Genomic DNA, 25,748 nt, shown 5'->3' with positions numbered 1-25,748 from the left:
GTCGGTTAAATTTCGTGTCTGTACCACGTCATCTTCGTGGTGTAGCAATTTTAATGGCCAGTAGTGTATAATGTGGTGATTTTGATTAAAAAAATCGTTTAATTACGATTATTATAATATCATGAGAATGTGATGTGTGTTTCTCGCAGTCAGTTTCAGCAGAAAACTTGTAAATGGCAATTCCATGAATTCAGACATTTTCCCGAAGTCTGCTGATAAGATCCAGCGTAGTAGGGCATCTAAAACATCATACAGATTGATTATTGATCATGAATTTGCGGATTTCACGCCATCTATCTGCTGACACTAAACGGCGGCAAGCGAGATTCTAGTGATACTCGATGTATCACCTGGTTGTTCGCGACTGATAAGCAAAGGGTAAATAATTTACAAAAATTAGACGCACTGCAGGATGTGGATCAGGCATTCCTCAGACACGAATGTGGATATATTGTCATCCTGCACCATAAAAATGGGACACGAAGGCTACCAGCCTATGATTACTAGCACGGTCTGGGGACTAAAGAAAGTCCCACGGCCCTAATAAAAAATATGAGGCTACTTTGAAGCGCCGAAAGTTAAAGTTGTTCTTTTTTTCTTTTTTTTGTCATCAGTCTACTGACTGGTTTGATGCGGCCCGCCACGAATTCCTTTCCTGTGCTAACCTCTTCATCTCAGAGTAGCACTTGCAACCTACGTCCTCTATTATTTGCTTGACGTATTCCAATCTCTGTCTTCCTCTACAGTTTTTGCCCTCTACAGCTCCCTCTAGTACCATGGAAGTCATTCCCTCATGTCTTAGCTGATGTCCCATCATCCTGTCCCTTCTCCTTATCGGTGTTTTCCACATATTCCTTTCCTCTCCGATTCTGCGCAGAACCTCCTCATTCCTTACCTTATCAGTCCACCCAATTTTCAACATTCGTCTATAGCACCACATCTCAAATGCTTCGATTCTCTTCTGTTCCGGTTTTCCCACAGTCCATGTTTCACTACCATACAATGTTGTACTCTAGACGTACATCCTCAGAAATTTCTTCCTCAAATTAAGGCCGGTATTTGATATTAGTAGACTTCTCTTGGCCAGAAATGCCTTTTTTGCCATAGCGAGTCTGCTTTTGATGTCCTCCTTGCTCCGTCCGTCATTGGTTATTTTCCTGCCTAGGTAGCAGAATTCCTTAACTTCATTGACTTCGTGACCATCAATCCTGACGTTAAGTTTCTCGCTGTTCTCATTTCTACTGCTTCTCATTACTTTCGTCTTTCTCCGATTTACTCTCAAACCATACTGTGTACTCATTAGACTGTTCATTCCGTTCAGCAGATCATTTAATTCTTCTTCACTTTCACTGAGGATAGCAATGTCATCAGCGAATCGTATCATTGATATCCTTTCACCTTGTATTTTAATTCCACTCCTGGACCTTTTTTTTTCCATCATTGCTTCCTCGATGTACAGATTGAAGAGTAGGGGCGAAAGGCTACAGCCTTGTCTTACACCCTTCTTAATACGAGCACTTCGTTCTTGATCGTCCACTCTTTTTATTCCCTCTTGGTTGTTGTACATATTGTATATGACCCGTCTCTCCCTATAGCTTACCCCTACTTTTTTCAGAATCTCGAACAGCTTGCACCATTTTATATTGTCGAACGCTTTTTCCAGGTCGACAAACCCTATGAAAGTGTCTTGATTTTTCTTTAGCCTTGCTTCCATTATTAGCCGTAACTTCAGAATTGCCTCTCTCGTCCCTCTACTTTTCCTAAAGCCAAACTGATCGTCACCTAGCGCATTCTCAATTTTCTTTTCCATTCTTCTGTATATTATTCTTGTAAGCAGCTTCGATGCATGAGCTGTTAAGCTGATTGTGCGATAATTCTCGCACTTGTCAGCTCTTGCCGTCTTCGGAATTGTGTGGATGATGCTTTTCCGAAAGTCAGATGGTATGTCGCCAGACTCATATATTCTATACACCAACGTGAATAGTCGTTTGGTTGCCACTTCCCCCAACGATATTAGAAATTCTGATGGAATGTTATCCATCCCTTCTGCCTTATTTGACCGTAAGTCCTCCAAAGCTCTTTTAAATTCCGATTCTAATACTGGATCCCCTATCTCTTCTAAATCGACTCCTGTTTCTTCTTCTATCACATCAGACAAATCTTCACCCTCATAGAGGCTTTCAATGTATTCTTTCCACCTATCTGCTCTCTCCTCTGCATTTAACAGTGGAATTCCCGTTACACTCTTAATGTTACCACCATTGCTTTTAATGTCACCAAAGGTTGTTTTGACTTTCCTGTATGCTGAGTCTGTCCTTCCGACAATCATATCTTTTTCGATGTCTTCACATTTTTCCTGCAGCCATTTCGTCTTAGCTTCCCTGCACTTCCTATTTATTTCATTCCTCAGCGACTTGTATTTCTGTATTCCTGATTTTCGCGGAACATGTTTGTACTTCCTCCTTTCATCAATCAACTGAAGTATTTCTTCTGTTACCCATGGTTTCTTCGCAGCTACGTTCTTTGTACCTATGTTTTCCTTCCCAACTTTTGTGATGGCCCTTTTTAGAGATGTCCATTCCTCTTCAACTGTACTGCCTACTGCGCTATTCCTTATTGCTGTATCTATAGCGTTACAGAACTTCAAACGTATCTCGTCATTCCTTAGTACTTCCGTATCCCACTTCTTTGCGTATTGATTCTTCCTGACTAATGTCTTGAACTTCAGCCTACTCTTCATCACTACTATATTGTGATCTGTCTATATCTGCTCCTGGGTACGCCTTACAATCCAGTATCTGATTACGGAATCTGTCTGACCATGATGTAATCTAATTGAAATCTTCCCATATCTACCGGCCTTTTCCAAGTATACCTCCTCCTCTTGTGATTCTTGAACAGGGTATTCGCTATTACTAGCTGAAACTTCTTAGAAATCAATTAATCTTTCTCCTCTTTCATTTCTTGTCCCAAGTCCATATTCTCCTGTAACCTTTTCTTCTACTGCTTCCCCTACAACTGCATTCCAGTCGCCCATGACTATTAGATTTTCGTCCCCCTTTACATACTGCATTACCCTTTCAATATCCTCATACACTTTCTCTATCTAATCATCTTCAGCTTGCGACGTCGGCATGTATACCTGAACTACCGTTGTCGTTGTTGGTCTGCTGTCGATTCTGATTAGAACAACCCGGTCACTGAACTGTTCACAGTAACACACCCTCTGCCCTACCTTCCTATTCATAACGAATCCTACACCTGTTATACCATTTTCCGCTGCTGTTGATATTACCCGATACTCATCTGACCAGAAATCCTTGTCTTCTTTCCACTTCACTTCACTGACTCCTACTATATCTAGATTGAGCCTTTGCATTTCCCTTTTCAGATTTTCTAGTTTCCCTACCACGTTCAAGCTTCTGACATTCCACGCCCCGACTCGTAGAACGTTATCCTTTCGTTGATTATTTAATCTTTTTCTCATGGTAACCTCCCCCTTGGCAGTCCCCTCCCGGAGATCCGAATGGGGGACTATTCCGGAATCTTTTGCCAATGGAGAGATCATCATGACACTTCTTCAATTACAGGCCACATGTCCTATGGATGCACGTTACGTGTCTTTAATGCAGTGGTTTCCATTGCCTTCTGCATCCTCATGTCGTTGGTCATTGCTGATTCTTCCGCCTTTAGGGGCAATATCCCACCCCTAGGACAAGAGAGTGCCCTGAACCTCTATCCGCTCCTCCGCCCTCTTTGACAAGGCCGTTGGCAGAATGAGGCTGACTTCTTATGCCGGAAGTCTTCGGCCGCCAATGCTGATTATTTATCAAAATTTAGGCAATGGCGGGGATCGAACCCGGGACCGAAGACGTTTTTGATTTTGAATCAAGACCACGGGTACATTCACCCAGAATTAACTAGGGCTCCTTTATTTCAAAAGTAAAGATGGTAGAGTGCCTCTCGTACACTCGTGAGCGCGTGTGATCGCGCATACATATCACAGACTCGATGCATATTTAACCTTGTATAGAAAAAAGTTGTTATTTATTGTTGCATCATATTCAAAAGACGAAATTGCCTGTCACACGATTTGATCCACTACAGAGGCGAATTGCACAGCAAATATGAAAGTTTTTCCTTCTTTTTTAACTCAAGCAACCAAAATTCAAATACTTAACAGTACGTAAATAGGCGTTACGCCCCCTCTCACATCCTTCCTTAAATAACATGCGGAAGATTTCCGGGCTTTTCGGGAAAAAAAGTCGATAAAGATGCGTGGAGAAAACAGCACCACAATTCATTAAACGGAGCAAAATCTACTTTTGTGCAAAAATGTCAACTTTGTCAACTTTTGACCCTATCTTACTCCAAAATAATTTTCGATGTGGCCTCTTGTGTGCACTTGTATCTGTACCACCTTTCATGAGCAAATATACACACAGCTTTGAACACGTCAACGTTCATTAGCAGGTAGAAGTTTTTTTTATTTTGGTCAGGGTGTCGATCGATTTTGGCGGATGATGGGGCGGTGAGCTACCCTTTGTTAGCACGAAGATTAATCGTATGATTAAAAAATCGCTAAAAAGACCTTCGAAACTAAATAGTGCCCAATAGTATGGATCGAAACGGTGGCTTCCTCCGCATTTACAAATCCGCTCTTGCTCACTTTTTCATTCTGTGTGTGTGTGTGTGTGTGTGTGTGTGTTGGTGCTTATGGGCGCTCAACGTCGAGGTCATCAGCGCCCTGACACACATTAAAAGAAACGAATATGGACCAATTTAGTAGAATGCAAGCATACACGCAAAGAAAGCGGGAAAAGAAGAAAATGCTGTTTAAGAAAATAAAACGTAACGAAAACGAGAAAGGAGCGTCAAGGATGCCACAGAAAATTGTCACTGGCTGGCCACTTACGTAAAATTTTGGCTAGCCAGTCATCCTGTTGTAACAACACCAACGCTATACTATTTTACATATAATAATTTTTTCTTCTGATTTTCGATAAATTAGTGTAATCGATGTTCTGATTTCATTTCTTTTTTGTTTCATGCCATTATGTTAAAGAAACTGTAAACAATTTTCGATGTGAATATTAATGTTTATGTCAAATTTCAAGCAATATTATAACAGAATTGAAATGTAAGAAACGTTGAAACTATTGTAAGCTGTCAAAGTTGTAATTGTGCGTCTGGCCCATACGTAGGCAATGTATTAGGATATGTAGAATGCAAAACCTTTGGTGAATACCATGTCTGTAGGGGAGCGGTAAAAGGTGGATGGCAGGCGAGCGCGGGAAAATGCACACGGGCGCGGCATGGCATAACGGGCTCAACAGTAGTAGTCGGAGTTGGGCATCGGTCTGAGAAACACGTTCTGGATCGAGGAGGCTCTCCTGGAAAACGTGATTTCGTTGAGCCTCGGATGTGCCGTTTCCGGCGCCTATACAGCATGGCAATATTCCATAGGCACTAAATGGAAAAGTATTGCGACGCTAAGAAGAAGCAAAGTGCCGATACATCAAGAGCCATTGCTGTGATTGTATGTGTGCTCTGTGCCTCGCCATCTCGCCGCCTGCCGACCGCCGCATCGATACGAACAGGTTGAAACTTTTAGTACTGTATTCGTGTGGACCAGTGTTACTTTTGTTCCATACTGTTCAATAACAACTTAAACTTTATCAGAACTGTCCTATCAGTTAATTATCCTCACAACTAACCTAGACAGGGTCCTTTCCACATGTTGTGCAATCCGAGTGTCCCGAAATGAAGATTCAAAGTTTATGTTAATAATAATTACCTGCAGACCTATCTATGTTAGAATGATGTTCAAAGAACTTTGTTGTTAATGAAATAATAGACGAATAATATAGGTCTGACAAAGTTGGAAGATAATGTTGAAATTGGTTTAGTAATGAAGTTTAATTATTTTGAGGCAGATATAATGTAATTTAAATGAGCAGGAAATTAGCTAAAAAGAGTAGTAACTCATATATTGGAAATCTTGAGTGCTTAATGATTTCAATAATAAAAATTTTCAATACAGTGATCATAACAGTTTCAGGGTCCCCCCCCCCCCTTTTCTTTCTATTCATTTGAATTCTGAAGTGTACTGAACTGATTTGACCAGCAAAGTTAAAGTCAATATAAAACCAAAATTTATCAGCGTTTTACCTTTTTCAAAATTGACATTGTATGAGTGTTTCGAAAGTGCTATTTCTAGGGTAACCTATGCCCGATTTTAATCAGGTCAGTATACAGTAGGAAGTTTGTAGTAAACATTATAGTGTATTGTTGTGTATTTATGGCTTGTCCATATTATTACAGAAAGTGAAATTATTAGTTCAGTAGATTTTTTGGTTCTAAAATTTACCATATTATGCAGTGTTACTACGTATTGTTTGGCATGAACGTACATCAACTTGGACAGGGAAGAAACTCAGTTAATGCCTAATTAGGCTGGCGACCGTATTATTAACAATTTGGTAGCATCTGCCGTGTTGTTTCTTGTCCGTCCTAACGTGTGGTTGCACTCCGGAATTGCTTGACGTATCATTGTTGTTACTGAGTAGGTGTACGTCTGATTTGCCTCCATTCAGGTACACGCGGTCAAAATCTATACAAAAATCCTTTCTCTTAAGGTGAAGCCCGTCAACTTACCATAGTACAGGCTTTAAGGAGTATCGTGCGCCATAGCGCAGTGTTAACACTGTGAACAAATTAAGACTCTCTCTCTAAAACTTGGTAAAAACATTGGACAATTCACAGACCTTTAAAACTTTAACCACATTCGTTTCAGTATTTCCTAAAAGAGATGGCATAGCCGCCGGCAAGTCAGCCGCGGCCCGCTGGTCAGAAAATAAAACGCAGTCAAATAAAACGTGGCGCACTATGAGCTGGACACCACAAGTACCACACACTGGAGGGTCCTCTCGCCGGAGCAGAAAGCCATGCCTCATAGAGCTGTGGCCTATCCGAAGACGAGTGAGGAGAACCTCGTCCCGTCTACGGGGCTGGAAAGGAGTACACCACATACGCATAGTGGGCTTGACTAAACGGAGCTTATTGTCAGTCATTTACAACCACTCATCCTCCCACCGACGCATGACTCGTGAGCTCAATAGCGAGGTGAGTGAATGCAGGGGGATGGCACACTGAAATACTTGCGGATCGAGACATACTGACAATGGAGGCCACGACATTGGATCACCGATTTATTTCAAACTTCGTACGCCTTTAGTAGGCCATTAAAATTACGTAATGTGCAAGTACTGAGGTGCACTACTGTGGCAATTAGGAGAAAATCGGAAGAAAAGGTTTACGTGTCTATTATGTGGCTTATGTTTCTGTGCGTAGGTGTCGGAAGTTAGAGTTCATGGTGGTCAAGTGTAAGACGAACGTGTATGAGGCGACGGCTCGACTTCCGCTGAAACTTGATTAATCTATTTTTTTATCACTGGTCATATTATTTAATTTATACGACATTTGAGAAATAATATAAGGAAAAAGACACTTACCTGCATGAAGTTTCAACTTATGTTTTCCACATCTGTGTGACAAACAACGTCCTGCAACGTGTGATGTCGAGAGCAAATCCGACGAGTAGTTGTACATTACTCTTGTGGTCTCGTACACTGTGCCTTACTATATTCCTGACTGTGATTAACGTTATTTGTATCATTATTTATCGAGCTTTGACTTGGGCTTTTAAAGCCTGTCCGTCGTCTTCGAAAATTTAGTTACAGGTAGTAGATAGTCAAACAATACATGAAATTCCATGTAAATGCACGTGGTTTTTTCACTATATTACCTCTCAGATGTCATATAAATCAAAAAATGTGACCAGTTATGAAAAACATACAGACTAAGAAGTAAGTGTTTGCGAGATTCGACCCGTCACGACGTCCTGCAACCACTTGACCACAATGACTTCCTACAGTTGACACCTTTGCAGAAATGTATCTGTTACTCAATAGACTTAAAATTTCTCTTGTGATTACTCGGAATTGCCCGATTACTGCACCTTAATATTTGCACATTGTGTTGTTTTAATGACCTACTAAAGATTTACAAAGTTTGAAGAAAAAAATCCGTCATCCCATTATCAGATCCAGAAGCGTTTTGAAGATAAACGTGGCCTTTTTTTCCGTAGCCCAGGACACGCACGTAGTGGAAATGACCATGTGATGTTATTGCCACTCGTGTGGCAATATCCACTGCCCAAAATGTGGGCTCTTCCTTAATTTTTCGGGTAATTGCTCCGAGTTTCACCTGCTATCTCGTTTACTCTGCGTTCATTGGTATTATTAGAAAGTCATGTGCGTTTTAGCTTGCATGCTTCCTGCATACATGACGTTATTTCAATCATATCCATGGCTGCTTGTCAAATACGATTCTCGGCGTCTGTACGCAGCTTCCCTGCTTTAGCTGCTCAGTAGCTAGATAATAACGCTTTCAAGTTGACAATGGATATCTAAATTCAGACAAAAAATGTAGTTAAATCCTGGAAACGTACAAATAATCTATACCATAATATTATTTTAATCAACAAATAACAATACCTTCTTATTACTTGAATCATAGTAGCTAGCTACTGATTGTGTCTCTCAGTGTTCTTTAGAAGAAATCCCAGGATTTATCAGCTTCCTTGGAAAGTTTAGTTGAACAGTGACACATAAGCTATGACGGTTTCATACTCTCACGTAACAATATTTCGCTGAAAACTACACATTGAGCCGGCCGGTGTGGCCATGCGGTTCTAGGCACTTCAGTCTGGAACCGCATGACCGCTACGGTCGCAGGTTCGAATTCTGCCTCGGGCATGGACGAGTGTGATGTCCTTAGGTTAGTTAGGTTTAAGTAGTTCTAAGTTCTAGGGGACTGATGACCACAGATGTTAAGTGCCATAGTGCTCAGAGCCATTTGAACTACACATTGAGTTTCACTATTCACGACAGGAAAACCACACTTCAGCGGTTTATCGTCACAAAGCATGTTTTTATTCGATTATGATTCGCTTCAGCTATTGGCACCTGTACCAGGCGTGGAGAACTGTACAGATCTTTGGAGATACTTCTCCATTTTGTGCTCGTTCGGAGCCAAGCGCAGACACAGTAGTCACGTCCACACTCACTAGCGCAGACACAGTAGTCACGTCCACACTCACTAGCGTATGACTCGGACACTGACTTAGGCGAGCGAACAGGCGAACAGGCACCTTAGACCGCTGACCTCTTTTAGTCCCCCCGCTTCCACCGCGAAAATTATTGCACAAGACCCCAACATTGTACAGATATCATACATATGTCATTTTGAAGGGAAACCCTGAAAGTTTTTTTTTTCACGTACACCGCCACAGCATAGTTTGGTAATTTGCCGATTGTCAACGCTAGTCGCAAACATGGCGAGTTTAGGTTTCGAGCAAGCGTTCTGTGTGTTGGAGTTCGACAAAAACAAGTGTGCTGCAGATGCTCAACGGATGTTTAGAACCAGTTGCCGAATCGGGGGAACAATACATCCATACGTATGCATTGAATTTGAACGTGATTCCCCGAAGGTAATGTTTTTTGTGCCTTGTCACATCGAAAATTGTATGGGCCATTCTTCTTCTCCGAGAGCACTGTCACTGGATATTCCTACCTGGACATGATGCAGCAATGGCTGATACCTCAAATGCAATCGGACTATATCCGTTCATCTTTCAGCAGGATGGGGCTCCACCCAATTTTTATCGTGAGGTTCGTGGGTATCTGAACACGGAGCTGCAGCATCGATGGATCGCCGTGGTACAGAAGGGGACAGCTGTTTCATGAAATCGCCTCCCCGATCATCAGATCTCACTCCGTGTGACTTTTTTCTGTGAGGACACATTTAAGATCTGATGTATGTACCGCCTCTACCACGTGAGGTAGCAGAGCTCCGGGAGAGAATACGGGAAGCGACTGTCAATACTTCTGACATACAGGTACTGGTTTCTGTAATTATGCCTCCAGCTCGTTTCTTTTTGAACGCTCCTTTTATTAAGAGAAGTATATTGTTAAGAGGTTTCATAGCAAAATAGAGGCTAGAGTCTTGATTAGTTAACTCTAAAAATTGAAGCACTTTGCCTTTATACTGAACAAAAATGAGGTTATAGCCCTACTATAGAGGTGACAGTAGGAATTGCTGCGATAACATCGGGGGCAACGAGATTCCAATAGAAAGATAAGCTTGCGTAAAAAACGAATTTCTGGTGAATTGGTCACCGGTGCACGGCTCACACTGAGAGCAGAACATCAAAAAAACATGTTATAATGTCTTGAACCAATGTATATAGAAAAGTCTTGACCGACTCAGTATTGAATTCGGAAGCAGATCAAAGTCCATTCAAGGTGTCGTCTCATTAATCGAGGGTGCGCAGCCAAAGACATTGCTCTTGCCAAACGATGTGGAGTAAAAATTACTAGTCTTTATGACGAAGCAGAACTCCTCTCTGAGAGTCCAAGGCAGAGAAGACGCTTAAAAGCGGAAAATGTTACAGCTTCTGATTTGGTATGTCTAGGCATTTTGAAATTCATCGTGGAATGGGATTTTACAGACTCTCTTCCAAGACATTTGCTCGTTCTGAAGTACTTTATGACGATTTGCGTATCAGTTGCTTCGTATGAGAGGAGCTAAATTAAAATCAGTTATAAATTACGTACGTCGCTCTAGAAGTTAGTGTTCTAACGAACGTATGCTAAAACACTATGAGATTGAAAGTACCCGGACACCTGGCTGAAAATGTCTTACAAGTTCTTGGCGCCCTCCATCGGTAATGCTGGAATTCAATACGGTGTTGGCCCACCCTTAGCCTTGATGACAGCTTCCACTCTCGCAGGCATACGTTCAATCAGGTGCTGGAAGGTTTCTTGGGGAATGGCAGCCCATTCTTCACGGAGTGCTGCACTGAGGAGAGGTAGCGATGTCGGTCGGAGAGGCCTGGCACGAAGTCAGCATTCCAAAACATCCCAAAGGTGTTTTACAGGATTCAGGTCAGGACTCTGTGCAGGCCAGTCTATCACAGGGATGTTATTGTCGTGTAACCACTCCGTCACAGGCCGTGCATTATGAACAGATGCTCGATCGCGTTGAAAGATGCAGTCGCCATCCACAAATTGATCTTCAACAGTGGGAAGCAAGAAGGTGCTTAAAACATCGATGTAGGCCTGTGCTGTGATAGTGCCATACAAAACAACAAGGGGTGCAAGGCCCCTCCATGAAAACCACGACCACACTATAACACCACCGTCTCCGAATTTTACTGTTGGCACTACACACGCTGGCAGATGGCGTTCACCGGGAATTCGTCATGCCCACACCCTGTCATCGGATTGTCATATTGTGTACCGTGATTCGTCACTCCACACTACGTTTTTCCACTGTTCAATCGTCCAAACGAGGCGTCGTTTGGCATTTGCCGACGTGATGTGTGGCTTATGAACAGCCGCTCGACAATGAAATCCAGGTTTTCTAAACCGCGCCTAACTGTAATAGATTTGCAGTGGATCCTGTGTGACGGTCTGGATAGATGTCTGCCTATTACACATTACGACCCTCTTCAGCTGTCGGCGGTCTCTGTCAGTCAACAGACGAGATCGGCCTATACGCTTTTGTGCTGTATACATCGCTTCAAGTTACCACTTCACTGTCACATCGGAAACAGTGGACCTAGGGCTGTTTAGAGTGTCAAAATCTCGTGTACAGACGTATTACACAAATGACACCCAAGTTCGAAGTAAGTGAGTTCCACGGAGCGCCCCATTCTGCTCTCTCGGGATGTCTACTGAGGCCGCTGATACGGAGTACCTGGCAGTAGGAGGCAGCACATGCACTAATATCAGAAACGTGTGTTTCTGAGGGTGTCCGGACACTTTTGATCACATAGTGTTATAGTATAGTGCTACATAATAATGTGTATTGCGTAATAAAATAATGCTATTAGTTTATATTGTAGTTTGGTGATTAATGACTAATGATTTTCATTAGTATTATTCAAATTCATATTTGGCATATCCTATTTTATTAATTTTACGAGTTTTATTCGTTGGGTGACTGCCGATTTCCACCATGGGTGCCACCCACGCTAGCTGCGCCACTGATACGATCGCCCTAAATATATCATTGTCTACATGTAGATCTTGAAATATGTTGTATATGTGACCTTTCAGTATTTGTTGACGCATGAGTGAGTAAATCCCACATTATCTTTCGTCTCTTCTTCCATAGATGTATCAGAAAACATCGTGGCTTCTTCTTAGAACAGTATAAAGTATCTCTAAAACATTGGAAGAAGCTGCCAAGAAACAACCATGCCTTGTTTGGCGTTATCGGGGAACTTTTCACTTTCGGTGAACAAGAAGATATTTATTTACCTCAAGCTTATTAATTTGTACCGTTTTTTAGTGTGCGATTAGTTACTGTTTAAGAAAAAAATATTAATTTTCATGAATACAGTCTATTATTTTATGTTACCTTACTATTATTGATTTATTTCAGACATTTTCATACAGTATGTATGTAAATTAACTAAACGCTGTCGATCAGGCCCTGATGACCACGCGATGTCGTCCGACTGCCGCGTCATTCTCTGCCATATGGAGTCAAGACGGTAGAGTATGGAGGGACATGGGGTCAGGACACTGCTATAAAGGACATTTTCGACTTTTTAAGACTTTGGAGCCTCTACCTCTCATTGAAGTAACTCCTAAATTCGCCTACGGGACAGGGCACACCCCATCCCAGTCCCCTCATGAAGGAAAAAATCCCATTTAGTACCGGGTATTGGACCCGGGTCCTCTGCATGTGAGTTAGACGCTTTGTCCGCAATTTTTTTAATCATATATTGTTTTAATCATATATATGAGAAACTGAAATTAATCTAATTATGAAGAAGTAAAGCAAAATTGCTTGTTTATAATTTAAACGTTTAACATTGTTTATCCTAAAAGATATAGTCTCAGTTGCAATAATCATTTGACATTAGTATGAGGGATCTTGCAGAGGTTTTCATTACTACCGTAGAGCCTCGGACCCACGTCCAGATCATCTGCTCTCAAAACTCCGCCATCTCTCTCCCCACATCACCACTGCTGGCGGCTCATCTCCAACTGCACAACGCTACGCGCTGTTAACAGCCAACTGTCCAACACTACAATAGCAAATTCCAGCAATGCAAACCAGCCACAGACTGCACACAGCACAGTCAGTGATTTTCATACAGAGCGCTACGTGACGTTATCAACATAAAAACCTAAACAGCCTACTTACACTATGAAAGACCATACCTGGGGATTTTTGTGCTCTGCATTTTGTGTCCAGTCTAATTTCTCCTGCCAGTACCCTCTTAAGTTCAGCAGTAGACTCGCTGATCATTGCCCTGAGGCCTTACGGAAATGTTACATTGCAGTTTGCAATTTTCACAAACCATCTTCACTCCTGTCACACATCATCATAAGAATTTGAAATTTTAGTACCCGTTACAGTGATTCATTGCAAAACGTGTTTACCAGCGAATCTAATGCAATCACAAAAAGCAAAGTAGATAATGAACTTCCTGGTCTGATATCTCTTTAATATTTACCCTGCTTTGTGCACCAGCCACTAACAGCCATTTTCGTTTCCTTTCCTTTTAGCATGTATCTTATTGCTTGCAGAGGTCTATGTGAAAGCCCCCTTTAAGCATTGTTATAAACATATCAGTGACTCAGCTGGTCAAATGCTTTGGCAAAATCCGTATATCCGAGACCTATTTTTGTAATGATTGTAGAAAAAATTGTGATAATATATACACATACTCGCTAACGTTTGTGTCGTTGCATTCTATTGGCATCGTAATACATTAAATTATATCGCTGATTCAGATGATGTTCATCATTGGACTCAATGTGCTAAAGACGTTGTAGCATTTTAGATCTTATTTTGTAAAGAAAAAGGGAGCCGGCTAAGAGTCCCTCTTGCACTTCGTCTTGTTTGCAATATAAAGTCCGTTTAATTTTGTTGGGCAGTGCTACGACTTTCTTCCCATTGTGGAACATTTTAAAGCGGACGACCACCAACGAAATTAGCGCTCTTCTACTGCGATTCCAGCGGCTGGGTTCATAACAACGGAAAATCTAAGGTAACCGAGCGCATATTCCGACTAAATGGAAAGTTTTTTTTGAATCTAACATAAACTTTAAAGTAAACGGATTTTTGCTCCCAGTCCAGCCTTTGTGGTATGTCCCGTCTGAGAGTAATTAACGTTCTATCTTGACTCTAGAGCTTAATTGACGGGAAACCTCACAGTTGACATGTTTGATCCCTACGTATTATGCGTTTCAGTACTGTCGTGACATGTGATTTGATTGTATGATCTGTCACCTTATAGTCTGTATTCAGCAACCATTTTGGGAGCATTTTATTAATATCTTTAATTCCCTTCCCTTTCTGAATGAGGATTATTATACTTCCATTGAGAGCTTTGGGAACTGGTAATTTACAACCGATAATATGATAGAATTTTCTGTAAAATTTTACAAGTAAACCGTCAGAAACAGCTCTTTTCTTCGACAGTGTCGCAACTGCTATTTCTAGTAGCTCCTCACTTTCGAAGCCTGTCACGAGATGTGTGTTTGCTTCTCCTGATGCGCTATCAGTTATCCCTTCAAGTGCTTTTGCTGATGCGCTTTCGGCTATCCCATCAAGCATTTCTTCACTTGATAGTTCATCGTAAGTATTTTCACTGCACGGTTCAGAGAAAAACTGAAGCACGTCACTGATTACGTCTTTTTGTTTTCCCAGCAACACATTGTTGCCAAAGCTCATTTGTCGATGAAAGTATTTCACATTTCCGTGCGATCCTCAGCAAGTGATCTAACGATGCACTTTCCTCTTCCCTTGTTGTGTTTAGACCTTCGATCAATTTTCTTTTTAAGTCTATCAGTTTCAGTTTCATCTTTTTAATTCCCATACCGTGCTCAGTAGAAACCTGAGGATGGTTGTAAAGCTCAGTGAAGCACTTATAATAAAATTCTGTAGTATATTTTGTTAATTTAGCCTTCTCGTTTCGGTACTGCATCACTGTAGACCTTAATTTCTTTTCGGCATATAGTGGCCACCACTCGGTAGTAGATTTATATTAGTACGCGCTGTGAGGCGTGCTCTATAATTAATCTGAATACCTTCTTCCAGCTCTTAGTCGTCGGGCATGCTTGCATTCAGCTTGCAAAGACCACGCCGCCGGAACGTTTTTCGGTTGGCCACCTTCCTGCAAGGACCCACGGGCACACCTTATTTTGGACAGAGCATCTTAACTGCTTGGATGGGGGACATTGGCGCAACAAAAAATTTTGCAAGAGGACGTAAGATTATGAAATTTCCGTTTTTTATGTAACTGATTTTGTGGGTCTGACTGAAAACGTGTTGGGCCTCGCCAATTAAATTTGGCAAGAATTAAAAAAGAACTTATAGTAATTCAAATGATAGAAATTATCCAGCCAGTACTTTAAGATAGATTACTTTCATAACTAATCGGTAAGCATACACAGCTGCATACGCAAAGTACTAATTTTTATATTATTAATGTGAATATGAACGCCACCTTGTCGCTTCAACTATCTACAATTTGCTTCTCATGTGGTTAAATCCAACGTATCCAACGAGTTACGAAAGGAGGCCATAAAACGTTTAAAATATGACTTACAACCCATAATTTTGTATGAAACACAAATTAAAAATCCGAAGCAGAAAAATTCAGAACGAATGAGAAGATCCTATTGGATATCAAGAAAAATAAAGAACATTAATAGTCCTTCAAATGAAGGAGCAGGCTGTAACCTTTCAATGAAGTCATTAATTATGTTGTCGTCTACAACACTTTCTATACTTACAAAATCCTTTGATTACATTATTGGATACATTTCATTACCTTCATGCTTTCTAATTTTTGCTGCTGACTGGCTTAACCGAAATTGAACAAATATGTTTTGAAAACTACAGTTTTGGCTTGTGTACGTAAGATATTGGCCTGTAGCCGACTGGATGACCGTGATAAATCTTCAAAATCCACCCTCCAGTAGACCGTAGAATCGACTTCTAACAGTCAGGGACTGAACCAAGTGAGTCATCGTCTCTCCAACTTGTCACATTATTCTGCATTTATAGCGACTTGACAGCTGAATTCATAGCTCTGTGGCTGCCTGTGGCGCTTTTACACACCATACAAAATACGCCCCTCCCCCCCCCCCCCCCCCCCATGAACCATGGACCTTGCCGTTGGTGGGGAGGCTTGCGTGCCTCAGCGATACAGATAGCCGTACCGTAGGTGCAACCACAACGGAGGGGTATCTGTTGAGAGGCCAAACAAACGTGTGGTTCCTGAAGAGGGGCAGCAGCCTTTTCAGTAGTTGCAAGGGCAACAGTCTGGATGATTGACTGATCTGGCCTTGTAACAATAACCAAAACGGCCTTGCTGTGCTGGTACTACGAACGGCTGAAAACAAGGGGAAACTACGGCCGTAATTTTTCCCAAGGGGATGCAGCTTTACTGTATGATTAAATGATGATGGCATCCTCATGGGTACAATATTCCGGAGGTAGAATAGTCCCCCATTTGGATCTCCGGGCGGGGACTACTCAAGAGGACGTCGTTATCAGGAGAAAGAAAACTGGCGTTCTACGGATCGGAGCGTGGAATGTCAGATCACTTAATCGGGCAGGTGGGTTAGAAAATTTAAAAAGGGAAATGGATAGGTTAAAGTTAGATATAGTGGGAATTAGTGAAGTTCGGTGGCAGGAGGAACTAGACTTCTGGTCAGGTGACTACATGGTTACAGAGTTATAAACACAAAATCAAATAGGGCTAATGCAGGAGTAGGTTTAATAATGAATAGGAAAATAGGAATGCGGGTAAGCTACTACAGACAGCATAGTGAACGCATTATTGAGGCCAAGATAGATACGAAGCCCACACCTACTACAGTAGTACAAGTTTATATGCCAACTAGCTCTGCAGATGACGAAGCAATTGAAGAAATGCATGACGAAATAAAAGAAATTATTCAGATAGTGAAGGGAGACGAAAATTTAATAGTCATGGGAGACTGGAATTCGGTAGTAGAAAAAGGGGGAGAAGGAAACGTAGTAGGTGAATATGGACTGGGGCTAAGAAATTAAAGAGGAGGCCGCCTGGTAGAATTTTGCACAGAGAACAACTTAATCATAGCTAACACTTGGTTTAAGAATCATGATAGAAGGTTGTATACATGGAAGAACCCTGGAGATACTAAAAGGCATCAGATAGATTATATAATGGTAAGACAGAGATTTAGGAACCAGGTATTAAATTGTAAGACATTTCCAGGGGTAGATGTGGACTCTGACCACAATCTATTGGTTATGACCTGTAGATTAAAACTGAAGAAACTGCAAAAAGGTGGGAATTTAAGGAGATGGGACCTGGATAAACTGAAAGAACCAGAGGTTGTACAGAGTTTCAGGGAGAGCATAAGGGAACAATTGACAGAAATGGGGGAAAGAAATACAGTAGAAGAAGAATGGGTAGTTTTGAGGGATGAAGTAGTGAAGGCAGCAGAGGATCAAGTGGGTAAAAAGACGAGGGCTAGTAGAAATCCTTGGGTGACAGAAGAAATATTGAATTTTATTGATGAAAGGAGAAAATATAAAAATGCAGTAAATGAAGCAGGCAAAAGGAATACAAACGTCTCAAAAATGAGATCGACAGGAAGTGCAAAATGTCTAAGCAGGGATGGCTAGAGGACAAATGTAAGGATGTAGAGGCTTATCTCACGAGGCGTAAGATAGATACAGCCTACAGGAAAATTAAAGAGACCTTTGGAGATAAGAGGACCACTTGTATGAACATCAAGAGCTCAGATGGAAACCCAGTTCTAAGCAAAGAAGGGAAAGCAGAAAGGTGGAAGGAGTATATAGAGGGTCTATACAAGGGCGATGTACTTGAGGACAATATTATGGAAATGGAAGAGGATGTAGCTGAAGATGAAATGGGAGATACGATACTGCGTGAAGAGTTTGACAGAGCACTGAAAGACCTGAGTGGAAACAAGGCCCCCGGAATAGACAACATTCCATTGGAACTACTGATGGCCTTGGGAGAGCCAGTCCTGACAAAACTCTACCATCTGGTGAGCAAGATGTATGAAACAGGCGAAATACACTCAGACTTCAAGAAGAATATAATAATTCCAATCCCAAAGAAAGCAGGTGTTGTGAAAATTACCGAACAATCAGTTTAATAAGCCACAGTTGCAAAATACTAACAGGAATAGTTTACAGTCGAATGGAAAAACTAGTAGAAGCCGACCTCGGGGAAGATCAGTTTGGATTCCGTAGAAATACTGGAAAGCGTGAGGGAAGACTGGCCTTACGATTTATCTTAGAAGAAAGAATAAGGAAAGGTAAACCTACGTTTATAGCATTTGTAGACTTAGAGAAAGCTTTTGACAATGCCAACTGGAATACCGTCTTTCAAATTCTAAAGGTGGCAGGGGTAAAATACAGGGACCGAAAGGCTATTTACAATTTGTACAGAAACCAGATGGCAGTTATAGGAGTCGAGGGACATGAAAGGGAAGCAGTAGTTGGGAAGGGAGTAAGACAGGGTTGTAGCCTCTCCCCGATGTTATTCAATCAGTATATTGAGCAAGCAGTAAAGGAAACAAAAGAAATATTCGGAGTAGGTATTAAAATCCGTGGAGAAGAAATAAAAACGTTGAGGTTCGCCGATGACGTTGTAATTCTGTCAGAGACAGCAAAGGACTTGGAAGAGCAGTTGAACGGAATGGACAGTGTCTTGAAAGGAGGATATAAGATGACCAACAACTAAAGCAAAACGAGGATAATGGAATGCAGTCGGACTAAGTCGGGTGATGCTGAGGGAATTAGATTAGGAAATGAGACACTTAAAAGTAGTAAAGGAGTTTTGCTATTTGGGGAGCAAAATAACTGATGATGGTCGAAGTAGAGAGGATATAAAATGTAGACTGGCAATGGCAAGGGAAGCGTTTCTGAAGAAGAGAAATTTGTTAACATCGAGTACAGGTTTAAGTGTCAGGAAATCATTTCTGAAAGTGTTTGTATGGAGTGTAGCCATGTATGGAAGTGAAACATGGACGATAAATAGTTTGGACAAGAAGAGAATAGAAGCTTTCGAAATATGGTGCTACAGAAGAATGCTGAAGATTAGATGGGTAGATCACATAACTAATGAGGAAGTATTGAATAGGATTGGGGAGAAGAGAAGTTTGTGGCACAACTTGACCAGAAGAAGGGATCGGTTGGCCGGACATGTTCTGAGGCATCAAGGGATCACCAGGTGAGTATTGGAGGGCAGCGTGGAGGGTAAATATCGTAGAGGGAGACCAAGAGATGAATACACTAAGCAGATTCAGAAGGATGTAGGTTGTTGTAGTTACTGGGAGATGAAGAAGCTTGCACAGAATGGAGTAGCATGGAGAGCTGCATCAAACCAGTCTCAGGACTGAAGACCACAACAACAACAACAATTGAGAAAGTTCCCAATACAGTACACGACATTTCCTATGTCAAATAGTGCATAAAAAGGTATATTCTGTTTAGAAAGAAACGTTGGTCTCGCAGACTATGTGCCGATGGCTGTGCTCTTCACGGTCTACTGAAATAGCTCTCGTGTGTAAAACTGAATTTAGCATTTGCAAGCTATTATGGGCTTCCTTTCTCCACAGTCAAAAGTAAACTCCTATTGAGATTCCGTTGTGTGCAGCAAGGGGACGACGAATTCTTAAAGAAGTTGTGGATGGCTGATGGGCACCTGTATGCTGCTTCCATGTTCATGGTATGCTACAAATCGCCCTCAGGGGCACACCATTCTTTTACTGGAAACACACTGGCGACGCAGGGGTTCCTGAGTGGGAGCTGGTAAGCGCCGTGAGTCCCCTGCCACCGGAAGCTCTGGGCCTGCTTCAGCGACCACTGTACAGCGAGACAGTGGAACACTGTGTGTCGCAGGGAATGGGGATCATGGCTTGAGCCCGAATCGCGTGGTTGGTAAAAACTTCTACAAAAAAACTCACAATGTCAAGGTGTGCTGCATACTGGTAAGATGCATGGGACAGCCGTTAGCATCAATCTCTGGGAAACCTGCTACACCTCAGTTGTATATGGTTTACCTAGGCACGTGGGACTCTGTCGCTCTGTCTAGGTAACTTGTATTTCCGTGGCTGCTCGTGGAACCAAGGCGAAACTCTCGAAATCTTCTCCTCTTCCCAGCGGAAGGTGCCAACATCCAGTCACTCAAGAGGCCTCATTTGATGAGCCCTCTAGATCCTGAAATTGTTAAGAGGACTTTGATAATTAGTTACAAAATGCATGCTGAAGGTCAGAATCTATTTTTGATAGTTAAAAAATAGAGGACGCCCTTGAGAAAGTCTCCCATTTTTACATTAAAATGGGTTTAGAGGGCATCTGAGGGACATTAAAATGAGTCAAGAGGTTACGCAGTGGGACACTATTGGCAACGAATGTGCAGAAAGTGAAATGTCTTGGAGAATATGCCACTGAAACTGAGTTTCACACCAAATCGAATTACATCAAAGGTGTTGTGACATGCGGGGATCTGGTGGACATTCCCAAACAAGAAGTAATAGTTGAGTGGGCCCAAGAAAGAATAGTTGATGTGCAGAATATTGTGAAAATGATGTATGACGCTCTTGTCAATTCCTACTCTTTTATAATGCCTTTCAACAGCACACAACTTCCAGAGCATGTTAAGGCAGATTTCCTTTGCCTCAGAGTGTGGCCTTTTGTCCCCAACCTTATGCGCTGGTTCACATGCCAGTGCTGTGGAGTGTTACCTTCGATTGCAAGGGAGAAGCCAGTTTTGACAAATATGGTAAGGCTGTCTGTGAAGGAGTTGGTTGTTCATCTCCTCTAAAGTGTGTAAACTACTCGAGGAATCACTGTGTCTGGAACAGAGGCTGCAGTGTCTTCTTTGAAGAAAGGAAGCTGTAGGATATCAAAACAACTAAGAGCATGTTGTATGATGAGGCCAAAAGATCTATAAGGCTGTGCAGCCTCCGACGTTCACCACCTCCTTTGCATCTGTTCTTAAACAGCCAGTTTAGAAGACTGATGCTGCTACACAAAAGGAGGCTGCTAGTGTTGCCACCAGTACCTGCGTTTGTCAATGCACTTGTGCTTTTTGCAGTGACTTTGAAGTCCACACCTCCTCCCAGAACTTCTGACAAGGCCATCGTTGCCAATGTTGTGGAGCTCCCTGCTTCTCCACCGTCCAGCACTCCACTACCACCTTTGCGGCTGTGGCGCCTCCAAAACCTCACCACGAAAAATAACCTATGGTTAAAGCAAAAAAATTAGCTGCCAATGGAGATGAGAAGCAAGCAGTCTTATGATCCTGAGATCTCTATCTACGACATCTCTCACGACACATCCACACAGCTGATGGACCTTGATGTCAGCCTGGGTCACACATCTCCTTCCAACACTGAGCCTCTACAGGCTCATCTCTGTGGTGGAAAGACAGGGTGATAGTGCAACCCCCACGATAGATGTTTCCCATATAACAGTGGAATATTAATTAGCTCAGGACACATGTGGAGAAATTATCTCAGGAACGCCTCCTTCACCGAAATCACCACCTGACTGAAGGCAGAGCCAAGGGAGGGAATGCTTTGTTTATCAGTAACATACACCACTGCTCTTCTCTCTCCTTGGTTACTGACGTACAAGCAGTAGACATTTCAGTTCATGTGGGTTGAAAAATCACTATCTGGTCACTATACTTTCCTTCACGTGATGCAAATGACTATGAGCCTCTCATGGGCGTTACTGAATAAGTCCCCCACTCATTTCTCCTACTTTGTGATTTCAGTAGCCATAATGTACTGTGGAGCTCTAGCTATACTTGCCCTAGGGGCCGATTCTTGGAGAAACATCTATTTTGATTCTTTGGGCACCCAGAAGTCTACATTTTGGTTTTACCCGGTTTTGGTATTGTTTTGATGTCTCGAGAGCTGTGTATTTTCAGTACAAGTAGTTCCACTCATTTCTCGGCTGCTACTGCCTCATCTTCAGCCATAGACTTCTTCTGCTCTCTTGCCCTTGCAGACACAGCTCAGTGGGAAGTAACTGATGATCTTCATTCCAGTGGCCACTTTCCTCCGGGGACCCCAGTGACTTATCCATCCAAAAAGTCTTCAGGTTATCTTAGGAGGCAACCAGTAACTTAGTGGACCGGTCAGTGCTGTTGAGCAATCAGGGGATACGTGTGTGACTGTTTGATGGTTTAAATGCCACCCAACAGCAAATACCTAACAGTCCTTTGAGTCTCAATTAAAGAGTGCAAGAAAAGATCTTGGCAAGTGTTCCTGGACTCTGTCAATCGTTCCATTTGTTCTACAAAAATAAGAGCAGCCATCGAGAAGATTTATGGTAAATACAATCTGACTGGGGAGCGTTACTAGCTTTGAAATGTGTTTCCTGCAAACACACCAAAGGGAGCGTTCCTGCGCTAACAGTTTCAGTTCCTCCACATGTGTCCTGAAGCCATTAATGTTCCATTGTAATATGGGAGCCATCTATCACGTGGTAGCACTTTCACCTTGTTTTTCTGCTGTAGAGATGAGCCTGTAGTGTGTGGAGACTCAGTCTTGGCGCGAAATGTGTGCCTCAGGCCAACATCAAGGTCAATTGGTTCTATAGATGAGTCATAAGAGATGTCACACAGGAGGGGTCGACACTGTCAGACTGCTTGCTTCCTGTGTCCATTGCCAACTGATTCTTTGTCTTAGACTTCTGTTTCTTTTTTTTCTTTTCTTTTTTTTTTGTCTGTGGGTTTTGGAGCCACATCTACATAACATTGATGGGTTCTGGATGCATGTAGAGGAACTAAAACTCCTACCACAGGAGCGCCTCCATGCTTGTTTTTGCAGGAAACACATTTTAAAGCGTCAGATGCACCTGTGCTACAGGGCTATACAATCTATTACAAGGATGACCTGACTGGGGAAATTGCCAAGGGAGGGGTCGTTTTGTTTGTCGCTACTGACCTGTGGCTACTTACCTGCAAGCGGTTGCAGCTAAGGTTCATGTGCGTCAGAAATCACCGTTTGCTGATTATATTTACCTCTGGACGATGTGATTGACTCTGAGACCCTCAAGGGCTGTATTGAACAACTCCCCATCCGTGTTTCATACTAGGTGATTTTAGTGCCGCAAAATATTATAAAGCTCAAGATATACTTGCTCTAGGGGTCGAATCTTGGGAAACCTCAAGACGTCTCACGAGCTATGCATTCTCAACAAAGGCGGTCTCACTCAATTCTACGCTACTACATTTGTTCAGTGGGAAGTCACTGATGAACTTACTCAAGTGACCACTTCCCACTCCAAATTCAGCTACTGGATGCAGCTCTCCCTGTAAGGACACAATCAAGATGGATGATCAGCAGAAAAATCTGGAAGCTATTTAGCCAGGTAGCTGTGTTTGAATGGTGCAACAGCATCCAGGAGCGGCTGTACCACGTCACATGAGTAATCCACCATGTCGCTGACTTCTCCATCCCAAACTCTTCTCGTCATCCCAGGAGGCCATCTGTCCCTTATGGACTGATAAGTGCTGTTCAGTCATCCAGACCAAGTGTGCAGCTCTGAGATGGTTTAAGTGCCGCCCAACAGCGGAAAGCCCTCGCAGGCTTTCAAGAAGCAAGAGAAACGGCTCGATGCATCATTAAGGAGAGCAAGAAAAGGCCGTGGCAAGTGTTCCTGGACTCTATCAAACGTTCCACTTGTTTTACTATAGTAAGTGAAGCCATCAAGGATTTCTGGTAATCTGGAGGCATCGCACAGTCATTGTCGATCATTTTGCACTGACTTTGCCGCCACTAGCCAGGATCAAGTGTTCTGTCGTTACCATGCCGTGCCATTTTGGAAGGAGGTGAGTAATACTTCAGGTCTAACAATTTGGAGATCTACAACTGCCCATTCTCTCTACAACTGCCCATTCTCCATGCGGGGGCTGCACACTGCACTGTCTGCCGCTCGTGATACTGCGCCCCGTAACGGCCAAATCCGACACAACATGTTGAGAAACGTGCAACCAGTCCCAAAGGAAGTCCTCATACAATTTGTCAGTTCGATATGGCAGATAGGCAACTTTACCAGCTCGTGGAGGGAGACAATTTTGGTACCTCTTCTCAAAGTGGGAAAGGACCGAACGTGTTCCAATAATTACCGGAGCGTCGCCTTAACGAACTGTATAGGAAAGACCTTATAGCGAATGATTAACTTTCGCCTGGTCTGGGTGCTAGAGACCAGGCAGCTCGTAAGTCGGTCTCAGTGGAGCTTCAGGAGATTTCGATCCACTGTCGACAGCCTAACGTTTGCTAGGTGCGGTCATGCAGCAGGCTTTCCTATGTAAACAGCATTGTATTGGTATAGTTTTTGACATCAGTAAGGTGTTTGATACTACTTGGAGACAGTGTATTCTTGGACAGCTCCACCAATAGGGCTTCCAAGGCCATCTCCGCATCTTTATTCGGTTCCTTTTGTCAAACATTTTTTCGGTACCAAGTGGTGACGTGCTTTCGAATAGTTTCGAGCAGGAGAATAGTGTTCCTCAAGGCAGTATTTTAAATGTTACCCTCTCCCCTGTAGTCATAAACAGTATCACATCCACAGTAAAGATTCCTGTACGATGCTTCTTATTTGCAGACGCTTTTGCAGTTTGCTGTTCCTCTTGCAGTACTGCTTGCAGTAAAGAGGCTGGAGGAGTGGGCTGCAAAGACTAGTTTTACATTTTCTGCTGAGAAGTGTGTGTGTGTTTGTTTGTTCTAGTAAATCCTCGTGGTATTTTTAATTTACCTGCATTCTCCCTTATAAAGACTCTGTGTCGTTTTTGGGCCTCGTTTCTGACTGTAAAGTGTCTTGGTTACCACACCTGAAGGAGCAGTCTGGACCACTCGCTGTTTGTATTTTGCTTCTTATTTCACAGTTCAGTACACCTTCTTCCTGTTTTCATGCTTCACATGTGGTCAGTTTTTGATGGGATAGCCACTGTGTCATTGTACCACTAAATCTGAGAGGGATGCTATGTGGAGTTTCCGTTCTAAGAATCCACTTTTCAGGTTGTTGGACCGGTCCCATAATGCAGCTCGGAAAGGTATGTATGTTGGAGAGACAGAGAAAAGACTGAGGACACTACTTCAGGACTGTTCTGTACAGGTTCGCATCCGTCTTAATTGCAAAAGGAGCCTAAACTGACACCGCTGCTGGCGATCAGTATAATTTGTTGTAGACGGCGTGAAAACATACATCTTCACAAGGCAGGCAGTCACTGATAATGTCACAGTGTTTTACTCGTCGAGCAAGGCACTGTTAATCTACAGATTGATATTGCCGCAGACAATCATTGATAGAAATACGAGAAAATTTTGTAGTGAATAAAAGGCCTGTACTCAGATTCCAGGAGGGGAAATTGCCCCGTCTTGCCCCTCCTCCCTTGTGAACACCTCTGGTTGAAGGCATTAATGATGTCTGGATTTCTTTAAAAGATCAGAAAATATTATCCAAGAATCAATAAATAATATGCAGAAATATTTACGTTCATTGCTCCATCAGTTTTTCCTAAATCTCGTATAAATCCCTTATTTTATAGACTGACCAAGGTGAATGGACCCTTCACGTACTTACTTCAATGCGAAATTGCATTCTGTTTGTAT

Source organism: Schistocerca piceifrons, chromosome 4 (assembly GCF_021461385.2).
Source record: "Schistocerca piceifrons isolate TAMUIC-IGC-003096 chromosome 4, iqSchPice1.1, whole genome shotgun sequence".
NCBI lineage: Eukaryota > Metazoa > Arthropoda > Insecta > Orthoptera > Acrididae > Schistocerca > Schistocerca piceifrons.
This window is presented reverse-complemented; position numbering follows the sequence as displayed.